Source organism: Periplaneta americana, chromosome 14, assembly GCF_040183065.1.
Source record: "Periplaneta americana isolate PAMFEO1 chromosome 14, P.americana_PAMFEO1_priV1, whole genome shotgun sequence".
NCBI lineage: Eukaryota > Metazoa > Arthropoda > Insecta > Blattodea > Blattidae > Periplaneta > Periplaneta americana.
In genome coordinates this window covers 103,321,948-103,338,677 of record NC_091130.1, presented here as the reverse complement: position 1 = coordinate 103,338,677, position 16,730 = coordinate 103,321,948, and the positions used below count along the sequence as shown (strand labels likewise).

Genomic DNA, 16,730 nt, shown 5'->3' with positions numbered 1-16,730 from the left:
GAATAACACATTATCGTACATAATACCCTTTGGCCACAGGATACCCATAGCTTCGTTGAACAGTTTAACTATAGTTTTGTTATTGCACTTTTCTAGAACATCACAATGTAAAAGAATTCGTTCAGAATATTGTTCACTTAACAAACCGATAACTACATTACCAACAAGTCTACCTTCTTTGTCGGGAGTCTCATCAATGGAAACCCAAATTGAACTATCTTTAATTTCATCTCTTATCTTCTGTATTGTCTCATCGTAGATGGATGGAGCATACGTCTTCCTAAGTGTTGACTCATCCGGGATTGTATGTTGAGTATATTTTTCAAGGAATTCCCTGAAGACCTTATTCTTTAGTTTGTAGAGAGGAATATCAGCAGAGATGAGAGAACGGCACAGGTCGATGTTAAACTCAGATCTTACATTCGATGTTGTTGGTTGTGTTAAAAACAATTGTCTCTGCTTGGAATTTAGTTGTTTGTTGGCCTGATGTTTACTAGTTGTAATGTGTTGTTGCACCAGGAACTTTTGTGTAGATGATACTTGTGTTGTTGCACCAGGAACTTTTGTGTAGATGATACTGCACACTGACACAAATTACAAAATAATATTTTATTGTCAGTTGATAAACCATCTTCTTTAAATTCTGAAATGTAACTTGTTAGTTTTGATTTTAAATTGACTGAATGACGTACTTTTGGCATATTTACCGTCTTTATAGTATGATTTACAAAACTGAACCTATGTGTACTCTGACTGGCATTTAACTGTTGAGCTGCACAACTGAAGTCTGTTAAAAATTTTAAATTAAATTAATACAGTTTTGTAACTTACTTTCCCATTGTTGATAGGACTGCTAATTTTCAAATAACTCTGATGTTAAAGGGATTACTGAACATGTGTTTAAATCTCTATTGTTGAAATGTATTTTTAAAAGTTAATGGAATTTTGTTTTGTTTTATTGTTAAACCTAATATAATATGGACTGTTTTATATGAAATATGGAAAATATATGGAAATTAACGAAAATATGTACTAAACTCTAAAATATGGAAAAATATGGAAAATAAAAGTAGGATTTTTCAACCCTACACATTGTGAAACATAAAGATAATGCAAAATATAAATTATATTAGCTTTATAAGTAAATATGTATTTACATATAAATCCTTTCCCTGCTCATCACTTATGGGTTAAGAATAGACTAAGGAAATATTTTTCTAACAATTCTTGTTAACAGTAATAGCTGTTTCAGGTTTCTGACTGTTTAATGATTACATCTCACAGAATAAATATCTAAATTAAGTAATTATTATTAATATTATTATTATTAATATTATTATTATTACTATTATTATTATTATTATTATTATTTCATGCCTATGTTTATTATTACCTCACTAACATTACTTATCCAACTTTCATTATTTATTTTCATGTTGTTTTATGGTCTAGATATTAATGTAATAATTATGTAACCAATTGAATAATTTCGAGGGAAAAATTGTTCCGGAGCCGGGTATCGAACCCGGGACCTTTGGTTTAACGTACCAACGCTCTACCACTGAGCTACCCTGGAACTCTAACCGACACCGATCCAATTTTTCCCTCTATATCCACAGACCTCAAAGTGGGCTGACAACCGTCAAGCATCCAACTTCGAGTGCACACTAACTCCGTGTGACTTAAATTGTGGTTTTCTGTTAACGAACAGTGACGTGTATTATGCAAATCAAGATTTCAGGTATAACTCCCTGTAAAGTTGATTTGAATAATTTCGAGGGAAAAATTGTTCCGGAGCCGGGTATCGAACCCGGGACCTTTGGTTTAACGTACCAACGCTCTACCACTGGGCTACCCGGGAACTCTAACCGACACCGATCCAATTGGATACCCGGCTCCGGAACAATTTTTCCCTCGAAATTATTCAAATCAACTTTACAGGGAATTATACCTGAAATCTTGACTTGTATGTAACCTATTGTATTCAACTAGAATTAGAGTCTGGTTGGGCGGAAGAGAAGGCCTACTAGCCTTAGCTCTGCCAGATTATATAAATACATTGTTAAAACAAGTTATTAGTTATTAAATCTGTACTGTAAGTATTTTGTAATGAAATAGATATTGACGTAATTTAAAGCATAGTATAGGTCTAAACCTAAATCTGGTTACAAGTTATCTTTTTTCGAACACTGTCCTCCTGTTTAAAGCTTTGTGTTCTTTTTTCTTTTTCGCTGTGAATCTGGTCACCCTAGATAAACATATATTGCGACGTTGGAATGCAGTGTTTTCCAAACAGATTTCCTTGAAAATTAATTTTATATCGTTCAGTTTTAGATTCCTTTGACGGTATTATTGGTTATAAATTGTCATAAATTCAGGTGTGTGCCTTTTTTGTGTTTAAGCAAACCCTCACAACAGTAATTTCTACCTGTCAACAGTATTCATGCTCGTATAGGTTTGTAACGTCACTTGGTACGCTGTTAAATTGTACTTCTCTTTCCATTGGTCCGTTGACATTCTTCACGCAGAGCGGAACTCCCTGCCAATCGAACAGGACTGAAAAAAGAATAATGAAATATGAGATTGATTTGTCAGAACATTTGAAACGAGTTTAATACTTATTCCTTGTCTTTTTTTAGAGCACGAATGTATTTTTACCTCAATACTCGTCTGCCATTTTCTCTAATTTATCGAAAAATTAATTAATATCCATTTTGTACCATCTATACGTTATTTCGTGATTCAAATAACATTTATAACGGCTCTACACTAAAACACAGTTCTGTTCCTATGCGGTATATATGTTTTTAAGTCGATACACGGCTTTTGTTGTGTAGATTTTTCATGTCTCGACTGTGACAGGTGACAATATGCAAAGCAAACAAGCACCAAGGCTTAAAGCCCATTGTGAATATTGCGCATTGCAATTGTGTTACTGTCCTGAACTCTCGCATTGTACATCAATGCGGTGTTTTAAAGGGACTTAACTGTGGTAATTCAGACCAGGCGACAAACACAGGCGAGCCAATAACAAGTTCTGACATACATAATGGCAAGTGCACAAATTTGAGAAAATTAAAATTACCATACATGCAATTTAGTTGATGATAAATTTCCTCAGTCGCAATATAACACTGTGTTGTTAGCGTGATGCCAGGGGTAACGTTTTTTTTCGGTATCAACTGCGCAAAGGTCTACTTATTTGCTATGCTTCTGGGAATTAATGTAATTCACGGAGTGTGTAACGGTTGAAATATTCACCTGAAAATAAATTGAACTATGTAAATAACTTGAAGCTATCATTTGTATAGTCTATTAATTAATGTTCAGATGCCTCTCGCGTTACAAATATATTTACAGTATTTCAGTCCTCAGTCACCATATTAGGTGAAAACATTAGTTTTACAAAATACTGTCTATAATAATTATTGGACTAATTTTTTGCTTTTACATGAGGCATCTTCAGGTCTTATTATTATTATTATTATTATTATTATTATTATTATTATTATTATTATTATTATTTATATTGAACGCTGTATTGGTTATTTAATCTGGTTATAGATTTTGTATTGTTGGGTTAAAAGACACATTATGCTAATTTTTTTTAGAACATATTAAGTTAAAACAAACATTAAAATTAATATAAGTTGTTAAGCCTATAAGCAACGGTTTTATGACGTAGTTGTTTCCATTTAACTAATACGGGGTGGGCAAAATAAAACTGGCCCGCGGAATATATATATATATATATATATATATATATATATATATATATATATAAATGAAACTTCCCTTAACGGACACTTCCCATTAGCGGACTCCTCTCAATAGCGGACATTTTAAAATTCCCCTGCAAAATAACATTGGCCCATATGATAAAATTCTTCCAAATAGCGAACATTCTCAATAACGGACGCGGACACTGAAATGTATCTCCCAACAACAATTAAAACTTCCAAATAGCGGAGAAATAAAAAAAATACTGTTGTAAATTAAACAGAATTCTAACGGAATTCTTTGCAACAATCATTATCGTGCATTTGAACGTTCTTTTACTTTATTGAAGGTAAGCAGCACAGTTGTTATAGTCCAGTCGCTCTAATTTCCGGCAGCCAATCCCGTTGCAGGTCGGCTACATTTAAACGTGTGCGTCTTGTGATTCGCTGATTCATTTCTTAAGGCTCGATAAATACTCAATATAATCGCCCGCCATTTTATCTCTTTCGTTGGCGTTCGCAGAAAGCACATGAAGACGTTATTTGCCGCTCAATTATTTGCTCAATTACAGTGTGTTTGATTTATTATCATAGGAGCTACGACATGGTAATGTTTAACGGTGTGGCAAATAGATTCCTCGTATGGTAGCTCAGCAACGTAAGAACAAAAATGGCGAACGATACTACCTACCTAGACTTTATAGAGCCTTCACTTTCTAAGACGTAAGCAAAGAGGCGGAGTCACGCCGGAAATAACAGCGTCGGGACTATAGTTGTGATACTGTACGTGAGCAGTCCGTACTTTCTTAGTTTGTCAATTTGAGTGTTCGGAAGTACAGTCACATTAAAAATGTCACAAATCGTAAACGTTTGTCACTAAAAGAGAAAGTGGATGTTGTAAAGCATAGTGAGAAGGAGAAATTAATTAAGGGTTCGTGAGCTGGCCACAAAGTTTAATGTAGGAAAAATTTAGGTTAGTGATATTTTGAAAAACAAGGATGTTATTTTACGTTCATACACTGAGAATGCAAATAAGAACACAAAAAGAGCTTTTCCTAAAACTGAGGGGCTTGTCATTGACAATTTAAGATATAAATAGTTTTGCCGTGCTAGAGCAAATGAGATGCCTTTATCTGGTATTTGTCTCTGGATGAAAACTGTAAACAATCTCACTGTCTACTGTACTGTACTGTATAAAATATAGCGTTGAATATATGTATGAGAAATTTTAATGTACTGTATAGAGTATATACTAACGATTTTCTAAATAGCGGACACTTCTATATAACGGATATTTAATATTTCTCCGGCGGTGTCCGCTATTGGGAAGTTTCACTGTATATGAATTTATATGTATAATACTGACGCGGAAATGGCCCTGACAATGCAGAAAACCGTGATTTCGATGCAACAAAGGGTTATTAGATATTAATTAATATTCTTCAAAGAATATTCATTGTTACAGAACCATAACACATGTAAATATTACAGATTTTCCAGGCCAGTTTTATTTTGCCCACCCTGTATATACTGCGTGTTCATTTCAAAGTGTGTCATGACGTCACTGTTGTGAGTCAGCGATTTGAAGCGAGTTTCAGCTTTTATGTCCGAGACGTTGCATATTAATTAAGGCGTTCAGTCTGAACTTGAGAACGTGTACGGTAAAACTTGAACGTCGTGGCAAAGGTCTATACGGTCTGTGTGCTACCATAACCTTTTTCGAACTGTGTTTTGCGCGGAAAGTCGTACGCAGGGTATTTGTTATCATCGGTTGCGTACGGCAACATTCAACAACACAAATCAAATTCTCCGTGTCCATGTTGACAGTCGAAGTTAATGTCAAAAAATGCTGTACGTAAGTAATCGTCTTAACCCTCTCCCCATATCCCGACAGTAAGAAAAAACTCATCTCAGTACGTGTTTCCAAACAGTTCACATTCCTGCCACTACCGGCGTTACCGTGCGTATCGGTAAGTACTCTTCAGAATGAACGTCGTACTTGCCAGGCAACTTCTCTAGCACATAGGTAATACGCCTTTGCGGAAGTGTAGGAAGATTGAATTCTCCAGGCTCATCGACTAGCCACATGACGACATACAGCGAGCCACGGCACACTTTGAACTGAACACGCAGTAGAGTCCTGTGTTTGGTTATCTAATGCCTCCGAGCAGAGCGCAGCAGTGTAGATATGCGCGGCGTATAGCTCAGCGTACACACTTGCGGTCTGTTGTTCAGTGAACCACTTCAAAACAAAACAGAGCTAGACGGTTGGAAATGAGTGCTCCAATAGAAGAATTTGATAAAAAGGAAAACATATTTTATCTGAAAGAAAGAGAAATGTTTGAAACACTTATATTATGTTTACAGTCATTCACAGTCACTCGTTGTAATGTATAGAGACTCGTAAAGGAAGTTGTCAGTGTAAATAATTTTGTTTTTATTGTGGTTTATTGTATTATTGTAATTTCCACCATTTATTTATGCATTTATTTATAGATGTGTACATACATAGACTGTGTACTGTTACAACGTTCACTTGTAAAACAAGTAGGCCTATTCATAATTAATTCCTGTAATCTGGCATTATATATATAGTAAAACAATGAGAAAAACCAACCTGCAAACATTTATAAATGAACAGAAATAGAAACGTCAGAGCCGAAATATTTTATATATACCGGTATTTCAATATTAGCTAGAGAAGAATATTACGTTTGTATTTTTGTAAATGCCATTTTACTAACAATAAACAATAAATCACTCTAAGAGTGAATATTCAAATTTGAATATATTCCATAAATTATCATATTATTTACTTTTAAACTCATCTCGCTTTGATAAAACATATCTACTTATTTCAAAAATTGCAATTTAAATATTCAAAACTCTGTAAATTAGCCAAAAATAATTAGCATTGGCTTTTACTTTTTGGGTGGAAAATATATTATGAAACAAAAAGTGAGCCTATCTAGAATCGATCTCAGTATTTTGGAACGATGCACCTTAAGTAAATGTGTATGTAGGCCCTATACCTATGGCAACAAGTATCCTTAGAAGACTACATGGAGAGAGAAATGCAACTGAAAATTGCACTGACATGGCGTGCAATTTGGTCCCTTAAATTCGTGCTTCTAGATAAAAACCCTCAGCAGAACACTGAAACTAGACATCCTAGAAATCTGCATTTACCCAGTATCTGCATTTACTCTATGGAAGTCAGACATGATCACTAACATGTAAACAGACGAAAGCGGTACAAATATGCCAACGGAAGACGATACGCAAAATTCTAGGTTTATCCTTAAGAGACAGAATCACGAACGAAAAACTGCTTCAAAGGGCATCAACTAAAGATATCGCACATCTAGTTTTTGAAAGTAAGTGAAGCTGGGGAGGTCACGTCGCAAGAATGGAGGACGACCGATGGACCTACAAGTCTACCTTGTGGGACCCCAGAGCAGGCAGGCGCCTTCTAGGCAGACCTAGGAGAAGATGGACAGACATCTTCAAAGAACACGGTGGTCGGCAATGGCCCAGGACAGCAAGAGGAAGAGGAGAGTTAAAAATTCTGGGCAACAGTCTGAACTGTATTCACGATTAAGTGTCCACACTGACGCGGAGTAGCTCGCTGCGTTTGGTATATAAGAGCTAAACCCCTAACAGAAGGCCATCGCCCTACAGGGATATAAATAGGCTTATCTTTATCTTTATCTGGAATCTAGTTGCGTTTTAGTTATTGTGAAAATAATCTTCTGTTGTCCATAAAATGGCTTCAAATAAATATTTTGTTTCTTAAATACAGATGACATTTTATACATGAGTAACATCCTCATTATTCAGTGCCTATACTGCCCTATACCAGACTTGCAGAACTGTAGCTCCTCAGAGCGACTCCCTTACTCCACCCACCTTTTCTACCAGTGCAGTCATGGCGTTCTAGTTACGCTCGGCTGCATCAACATGCATTCTCGCGGCGGCAGGAATACAATACGCTGTCAAGAATTACAAATGAACAGATAATAAAATCCTTAGGAACATACCTTTAGAAAGTAAGAGAAAAATGAATGAGGGAAATAAATAAGTTAAAAAACATGAAAAATAAATTTTAAAATGTATGTGTGCATGTAATGTGAGAAGGTCCACCTATGTATATATCGTCCTATTACTAGTAAAGTCGATTAAGTCCACTTTTTATGTAAAATAAGTTAAGTACAGTCCCCGACTTGTCTTTTCGTGCTCTGTATTCTACTAAAATGAAATAAGTCCGAAATGTTGCATTCAAGCAATAAACCAATTATTTTATTTGAAGAATTTATTATTATAATAAAGTTTTAATTCCCGTTTTTACAAAACTTGCATTACTGTTCTTAACTGGTTTTACTAGTAATACGATAAATAAATTGTACGTTGATAAGTGAGTGATAGCTATATGACCGGATGTCAATGCTGTCAGTCAACATTGTAACGCACTACAGCCATATATATATATATATACATACATACACACAATACGCTTACTGCAGTTTAAAGAAAACTGGAACATAGCAAAATCTAAACCCGTGAAGAAATATTACTTTCAAAAGAAATGGGAATATGGTTATTTCGTTGTTGAAGACGAAAGAATTGCTTGTTTACTGTGTCCCATCCAATTTATTTTTACCCGTCATTTCAATATTAAACCACATTTCAACAAAGCCCATATTAAGAATTATGGAATACACAAACATTCGGATAAGTTCATTATTACGAACCGTATATTGATTATTTATTTATATACTGTTAAATTAAGGATGTCACTGGTTGTGTCCATTTTGAATTGAAATTAATAGTGACTTTCAAAGTTCATTACTTAAATGCTATAAATTTATCTTTCCATAGCTGATGACAGGAGGAAAGTTCTCGAAAATCTAAAACGGGTTAGGTGCAAAGAAATCTCAAAAAAATTACAGACAGGAAATCTAGCATAATTATAACTCGTGAAACGAGATAACGCATTATAAATACAATTAATTTATTACAATCCTTTTTGAAAATTACATGTCGCCACTGATGGACCTTTGCACGGGCAGAGAATGTAAACAACTCTACGCTGAAGTCGATCATCCCCAATAGAAGCGGAATGAGGCATATGTCATATATCCCCTACTTACGGGTTCTGCAGGCCTGCTTCAGCGTATCAACACCTCTTATCGGTTACACTACATACCTACTGCCAGATTCCCCTGTGATGTACCCTTCGTCCAGGGCCGGTGTGCTCAGTCCCACACTGTACATTTTACTTTCCTCATTTTTACTGTACCTTAGACCTGATTCACATAGGATAGTTTACAGAAGCCAACTGTTTGAAGCTTCTAACCTTGACACCATATTTGTGATCACACGATCACACAGAGACACTAAACTTGAAAGCATGTTCAACAATTAAAAAAACGCTCGCTGAATGTTGTACGCTTGGAGGTACTCTGTTAAGCTTTTCTTACCTTTTTGCGAACCACTTCTACATTAATGTTTTGACTTGTCCCTTAAGTTTCGTAACAAGTTTCTAAAATAATTCCCTCTTATTTAATTATTATTATTATTATTATTATTATTATTATTATTATTATCATTATCATTATTATTATTTGTGCTGAACTGTAATTGGCCACTGGCTGTTGTGCAGCACATTAAAGAAATATAAATAAAATAAATAAATAAATAAATAATTATTGAAATATTTCTCGTGCCGTATATTCCACGGAAGTTCGTACATCTCATGCAGTTCTAAAAATGTTACAATAAGGTCTATAGGCCTATATTTATTTTTATTAATGTTACAATGGTGTCTATTTATTTATATATTATGACTTATGGGAAAGTACACGAGGCTAGATGCTCGTCAAAGCATCTTCAAATAAATATACACTAACAATTTAACTTTATATACATCTCATATTCATTTTGTATGAGGTCTCGCCCACCTCATTGAATACTACACGGTTCTATGAAGTAGCCAATATGTATTATTACTATTTAATACGAGAAAAATTCGTACCGGCACCGGGAATTCAACCCAGGTCCTCTCAGCTCTGCGCGCTGAGCGCTCTTTCCAACTGAGCTATGCCGGGACACGATCCACGGCTCGCAGTAAGGCCGTAAAAGCATTACGAGAGGGGTTCGGCCGGCGCCGTGGATCGTGTCCCGGCATAGCTGAGTTGGAAAGAGCGCTCAGCGCGCAGAGCTGAGAGGTCCTGTGTTCGATTCCCGGTGCCGGTACGAATTTTTCTCGTATTAAGTAGTAATAATTTATATACATCTTGATTACACAACTTTTAATACTATATCACTTCGGAATATGTATTATGTATCTTTCGTGTGTTGAATATTACAGTACCTGGTTAACTAGGTCCTTAACAGGCTGAAACTAGTTAACCAGATACTGTAGAGCGTATTCCGAATCTCAGAGCTGAGCAATCTGATGGCATCACGGTGTTCCGATTTTGAACTATGACGTCACTGATGCTCCATCGGTGTCGCACTGGTTCCATCAGCTTGCTGAGGTGGTGGCAGTGTACATCAGCTGCCATCAGTGAATCCGATTGGTTCTTGTATACGGCGGGAATTAGCAGACGAATGACATCGTGCACTGTTATGTCATGGCGGTGTGTTCTGCTGTATTGTTTGTAATGAGCACAACTTAAAAAATAATATGTTAATGGCTTATGAGCGAACATGTCAACGGACCAGTTATTACTACCGGTTCAAGAAATACATTGTTTATTCTCTCTTTTGTTTGAACGAGACGACAGTACGGAAATTTCGCAAAATCATTAAGAGTAGCACAGAAAATAACCTGTACAGCCGCCATGATAGCCATCGAACCTTCCACCAGTTTTGTTCTTATTTCGCTGCAGCGTGACGTCATTTTTGTTCACCGGTCCGGTGAGATTCGGAATACACTGGTAATATTTAACAGGCGAAAGATATATAATACATATTAACTTTATAATAATTGATCATGTTTCACATGACAAGCAGTTAAAAATAGGTATGCCTATTATGGAACTAATTAGCAACATAAATAAAAAAATGAAAATATGAAAGGGATGTAACTTATTATGATTGAGTATTGACAAAATTTCGGAAATTTAATAGATCGATAATAAATAGCAGGGCCAAAACAAGAATATTATTCTCGATCTAGAGATATTATATACCAAATAGAATTAGTTTGAGTATTTAAGCGGAATCAGTATTATTTTTGATAATCATTTTCTGAGAAATATCATCGAGTAAGTCATTCTTTTGTCATTAAGCATATGCAAACCAAAAATTCATCTCAGCAATCTAGTTGGCAACTGGAATTTATTTATTTATTTATTTATTTATTTAATAATAACATATACATAAAAACGTTACATTAAAATACCCCGAAAGAGCAAAGCTCGTGTTCGGGGACAGTTCCGTTACATAGAATCACATACTTTGTAGACAAAATACTTAAGAAAAAGCTCACATAAAGATTGTAATAAAATTAGTAAATAATAACACTAATAATAACTGAGTGAAAAAAGAGACGATGTTCAGATTGATGGATTAATATTAAATTATTATTAGTAGTATAATTAGTGCAGGTCATGTTGATATAGTGACCAAGATAAAATAGAAAAATACACTTAGGATAGAAATAAACTTGTTTTACAATACATGGTACATAATATATATACAGGGAAGTCTGTCATATAAATTTTTTAATTCTGGATCTGAAAATTTCATTGCTTAAAGTAGTCAATTCTGGATGAAATTTTATTATCGAATTATATAGCCGTGGACCATAATTTGTACTGTGTAGTAAAGCAGCAGATTTGAAATATTTAGGTTCAACTAATTTAAGAATTTCATTTCGTCTCGTATTATAAGCATGTGGCTGAGCTACAAATTTCGTTCTATTTTTATGATAGAATTTCATTAAAGAGTATTTATAAATTTGGTCAATTATAAAAACATTCAATTCAGAATGGATCAAATTTGTTGGATAATCCAGTCGCCTTTTCAAACAAATTTTGATTATACGTTTTTGCAACATAATTAGAGGAAAAAGAGCAGTTTTTGTAATGCCTCCCCATCCAATTATACCATATTGGATAACAGATTCAACTACAGCCAAATAAACCAGACGTAATACATGAGTAGGCAAGTAATGGCGAAGGTTTACAAATTTTTAAATTGTTTTACGTATCCTGTTACATAAAAAGGTGATTTGTCTATCCCATTTCAAGTGCTGATCAACAATAATTCCCAGGTATTTCACATCTACAGATTCTTTCAGGAAAGGGCATTTACAGGTTGTAGAGAGTTTACAAAATGAGTTGTGGATTATTAATTTTAAATGAGAAAGTGATTTCAATTTGTTCAATCCAGAGACTGTTAAAGAAAATGGCACCAAAGTAGTTTTAGTTATATTTAGAGATAGCAAATTTGCATCAAGCCAGTTTTTGATCAAATTTATACCTACATTGGCATGTTTATAAGTGTCCTCCCAAGTTAAACCACTGAAAATCACCACCGTATCATCAGCGTAAGAATAACAGGAGCCATTTTGTACTTTCAAATCAATGTTTAATAAATCATTAGTATATATTAAAAATAGAATAGGACCTAAAATTGTTCCCTGAGGGACACCTATATCAATATTTACATTTTCACCGATATTATCATCAATTTTGGTTACCTGAGTTCTTTTGTTTAAGTATGATTGAAATAACTTATGCGCAATACCCCTGACTCCTATATCAAATAATTTGTCCAGAAGTAAACGATGGTTAACCGTGTCAAAAGCTTTCCTTAAATCTAAGAAAATCCCTAAACATTTAGAACCGTTATCCAACTCCTGCATAATTTTACCAGTGACTTCAATAATTGCGTCATCCGTAGATAATTTATTTCTGAAGCCATACTGATGTTTCGAGAGAATTTCATTTTTCTCTAAGTAATTTACTAATCTGTTTTTTAAACATTTTTCTAATATCTTTGAGAAGCTAGAGAGCAAGGATATCGGTCTATAGTTATTCAGACTTTTTTTTTCCCCTGACTTATGGACCGGTACAACTACAGCATTTTTCAGAGATTCTGGGAAAACTCCTTGGGTGAGACATAGATTGAATACATAAACAAGCGGTTTTAATATATGTTTAATGATAATCTTTAATGTGTTATTTATAATTTTTGTCGATTCCCGGTGAGACATTATTTTTTAAGGATTTAACAATATTATTAATTTCTTCTTCGGTTACTGGACAAGGTATTTCGAATATCTTATAATCAGGCTTAGGAACGGGACACTTTAGCAACAAATGTACGCAGAACTTGACTATAGAATTCCTTGAACATAGTAGACAGACATACTGTGAATGTAAACAACGACGTCAATGTGCTGCGTTGTATTGTTCTGTTAATAGTACAATCTAGTGTTGGTGGAAAATGAAATAGCATAAATATCTCAAAAGTTTTCATGTCCTCCGGCGATGTTGAAGGCGTTAGCTTTACAATGAACAACCAATACATTGTGATAGCCTGAGTTCGTTTCGTAGGGAGAGACGGAAGAATACTGTACCTCTGATTACGAACCGATTGTACACTAACGCACAGGTAAACAAAACTCAGCGCGCCACCTCACTCCATCTGTACCCCGTTGCACTGTAACTTCACTTCATTCTTAAGTTGCCTCGGATCCTAAGCCTGCTTATAATATTGGAACCAAAGGAATTTATTCTGTATCAACTCGATAGAACCAACATTGCTTTTGTATTGAGGATTCCAAATTATTGTAGCATAATCCAACTTGCTTATAATCGGGTGTAGGTCTAACCTAAAAACAGGTGGTTGCTTCAGTAATTTCTAATTACAAATTCCAGTGATTTATAAGCGGAAATAGTAATTGTTAAAATGTGGAGTATGAAAGTTAAATTAATCTCAAATTGGATTACCGGTACTTAAATTAATTAGCTTTTCATTTAAACACACACACACACACAATTAACAATATCTACTTGCAAGTTGCTACATGTTAGCATTCACACGCGGAAAGTGGTGGAGTTAAGTTGATCACGTGATAGGAAAGTGAGCACAAAAGTTGACTAGTCGGCAACTCAAATTCAGCTTGACTGTCTCGACCATATCACACGGGAAAAGTTGATGTGGAAAATCGACTTGCTTCAAGCACTTGACTCCTGTAAACTGTCTTCGTGTGAATTGGCCTTTAAGAACGAATTAACCTTCAAGCTGACTGTCTGCGACTGTACGAACAACATTGCATGGTGAAATGCTCTTAAGTTGATAAATTAGGAATAGTCTTGATGTGAGGGAAGTCTATCATGTGATGATTTCCTCAGCATACATAAACAACACGCTGCATTTAAAGTATTGCGCAACGTTTCGTTATTCCTACCTTAAAATTTATAGGGAAGTCCAGACCTGGAAAACAAAATATTGATTTATCTACTTATTACATCACAAAATATAAACTAATATGTATATTATTCAAAATATTTATTGAAGTTAAGATTATTATTGAAAATACATACACCGTATTCCGCTTAGAGGGATCGAGAAATAAGTGACAATTTCAAGTGTAAATAATGGTTTATTAACACACCTTTTTACATAACTTGATGTAAAACGTCTCCGATTTTCGGAGAATGCTCAGTGCAACTCGATGTGTGCGCCTTGAGTTGCCCTGCAAACATCTAAAAGGTATTCAACCTCCCAGCAATTGTTCTGTGGCATGTGTGGAGTCATTAGCGCAGCTGCATTTGTGATGCGTTGTCTCAGTTCCTCCAAAGTGTTAGCTCTGCCTGTTTGGTACACATCTTTCACAAAGCCTCAGAAAAAAATCCAAGAGGCTCAGATCGGGTGACCCGATTGGCCAAGCAATGGGTCTTCGTCTTCCGATCCACATCCACGTACGACGAACACGTCTTTGTACTCGCGTAACAGATTTTTCTTTTGCTAGTCATAGCACACACTGAACTTTCTGTTGTGGTGTCCACATCTTGACCATGGCGGGTTATTCTACAAAATGGCGCCAGGCTTGTTTTAGCAACAAACGAAAGTTACGCATGCAGCTGTTTTCAGACTTTGTTGCATAAACTTGGAGAGTTTCTCTATCCTGTCAGATGTAAATCTCAACGATATCTTTATCTAGTTTTAAGTGGTGAGCATTTATTTCTCGATCACTCTAAGCGGAACACGGTGTATTTTAGGCTATTTATGAAATTCAGTATTTTGAAACCTAAATTTACAACTTGAACTTCCACTTAAGTTTGGAGACATCAAAGATTAGGAAACAAAATATTTATTTACATGCTGTAGATATCCGTATTCTAGTATACTAATGGACACCCGTCGAAAATTTGTTGATATTTACTTCTTGATTGGAACATAAGCGTCCTCATCAGCACTTTGTAAATTTGTAGGAACTGATATGTACAGGTCCACACCTGTGGAGTAACGGTCAACGCGTCTGGCTGCGAAACCAGGTGGCCCGGGTTCGATTCCTGGTCGGGGCAAGTTACCTGGTTCAGGTTTTTTTCCGGGGTTTTCCCTCAACCCCATACGAGCAAATGCTGGGTAACTTTAGGTGCTGGACCCCGGACTCATTTCACCGGCATTATCACCTTCATCTCATTCAGACGCTAAATAGTCTAGATGTTGATACAGCGCCGTAAAATAACCCAATAAAATAAAAAAATGATATGTACAGTACCGATCAATGCTGAGTGACTATACAGTAACCTGCAGCTCGGCACAGAGGGACGTAACTTCACTTTTAATATCGCAGAGCTCTTTGCTTGCTGAGACTACGCAGCCAGCCAGCATATACAAGGCAACACATTTTAGTAACCAGCAGAGTGCCTCTCTGCTTGTATTATAGTTTTATAAAGTTCATGCATTACAATTCTCGTATCTTGCCTCGACCCTTAGTAGAAATACGTGGCTTAATTTGAAATGGGTGTAGAGATACAAATTATGAAAAATTTATTCTACAGGCACTGCTCAAACATGTGTTGTGCACGAGGATTGCAGTTCAGGAAGATTCTCGCGCTAGTCATAGAAAGTCACAGCAAATAAAGAGTTTTGGTCTGAGTTGCAACACTGCTTTCTGAACTCTTTTTAAATCTTGGCGAGCGCAGGTGGAGTTCTGTTCGACAAAGACTGCGTTGGGACTAACTCTGTTCGTGAGACTCCTGTTTCCCTTTCATTAGTGCATTAATATTTTATCACCGCTCCCTGACGAAGTTTATGTCGTTTCCAGCAAGCATTGCAACTTCATAATACTGTTTCATTGAAGTGAAGAGAAGCGAATAGAAGCATTTTAAATGTGGGTATAGAGAAGAATGGAACGTGTGAAGTGGACAGACAGAATAAGAAATGAAGCTGTGCTGGAAAGAGTGGGTGAAGAAAGAATGATGCTGAAACTGATCAGGAAGAGGAAAAGAAATTGGTTGGGTCACTGGCCGAGAAGAAACTACCTACTGAAGGAAGCACTAGAAGGAATGGTGAACGGGAGAAGAGTTCGTGGCAGAAGAAAATATCAGATGAGAGACACTTTAAGATACAGTATATGGATCATATGAGGAAACAAACAGGAAGGCAGAAAATAGGAAAGATTGGGGAAAGCCATAGGGCAGAACACTAAGTGAAATGAATGAAAGAAATGAAACTTGTGTAGTATGAAGTTTATATGATATTAAAGTGTGGGTAACTTCTGGGGAATATTTATACAATTTGAAAAGAACAAAAATATTGATTTAAATGTAAAATTTTATTTTGCCTTTGTTTTTTTAATTTCACGTTTTTTTATTTCACATGGTTTAGTTCTTACGCGTAGTGGGTCACGTTCATTAAGTCAGTAGAGCTTGTAAAAATAGGTATAATCATTATTGGCATCTGGAAAAAGTTCCACTACACGTAGTTCACCGCGTGCGATTCATGCATCAAGCGGCACATCGTTATTTTTATCTTGCAATTAGA

The 16,730-nt window shown here is 35.5% G+C and overlaps 1 non-coding gene across 1 annotated transcript; it reads right to left on the bottom strand.

Annotated features, from left to right (window-relative positions):
- Nucleotides 1–1,504: 1,504 nt before the first annotated feature.
- Nucleotides 1,505–1,576, bottom strand: TRNAN-GUU (transfer RNA asparagine (anticodon GUU)). The gene has a single exon. It is a non-coding gene; the product is annotated as a tRNA-Asn (tRNA).
- Nucleotides 1,577–16,730: the final 15,154 nt, after the last annotated feature.